The sequence below is a fragment of the Portunus trituberculatus genome, chromosome 15, assembly GCF_017591435.1.
Source record: "Portunus trituberculatus isolate SZX2019 chromosome 15, ASM1759143v1, whole genome shotgun sequence".
NCBI classification, from domain to species: domain Eukaryota; kingdom Metazoa; phylum Arthropoda; class Malacostraca; order Decapoda; family Portunidae; genus Portunus; species Portunus trituberculatus.
Window position 1 is genome coordinate 4,756,129 of NC_059269.1, and position 809 is coordinate 4,756,937.

Genomic DNA, 809 nt, shown 5'->3' on the forward strand with positions numbered 1-809 from the left:
CGTTCCCCACATGGTAATTCCTTTGAAAACATGTAGTTCTTTATTTCAAGACGTATCTGTGAAAGATTTTGAATTGTAGACGAAAGAAAAATGTCAGTGTTCCAGTACAATTTCAAGTTACATTTGAGAAACCTATAGGACAGTTTTTAGCTACGTTCCCAAATGGTAATACCTTTGAAAATGTAGCCCTTTATCTAAAGACGTATATCTGTAAGAAAAAAAAATTGTAGAAAAAAAAAGTCAGTGTTCCAGTTTCATTTACTTTCCCTGGGAGTGTTGCACCAGTGTGTCTTCGCAACCCGCTCGTGGTATTTGTTATTCACACAGCCAGGAAGTTAAATATTGTATTTTTCCCCAACATTTTGCAATTTCCTTCCTGCTCCTGTTTCTCTCCTGCATTACTCCCACCTTGCTCATCGCCACCTGCCTTCCTGTTTAGTAAGGTGCTCCGTAAGTTTGTCCTTGTGCGGCCGCCCTTTGTAATGAGCCAGGCGCAATCATCATCTGCATTGTCGGCATAGTGGATGGGACGACAATAATGCTGCCAAAATATTAGTGAGCAGAAGTGTAATAGTGGTAATGATGGTGGTGGTGGTGGTGTTATTGTAATTTTATGCAAGTTATCTCGTAAGCATTATTGTCATTGCTATCATCATCATCATCATTACAATCATCACTTACTATTTCAATATCATTACACAAGAAGAAATAAAAATAAGGCTAGCTTCAGATACCAGCTCTCGTAGTGTAGTGGTTATCACGTCTGCTTTACACGCAGAAGGTCCCAGGTTCGAGCCCTGGCGGGAGCA

The 809-nt window shown here is 40.2% G+C and overlaps 1 non-coding gene across 1 annotated transcript; it reads left to right on the plus strand.

Annotated features, from left to right (window-relative positions):
- The first annotated feature begins 736 nt into the window (after window positions 1-736).
- Window positions 737-809, plus strand: Trnav-uac. Its single transcript has one exon. It is a non-coding gene; the product is annotated as a tRNA-Val (tRNA).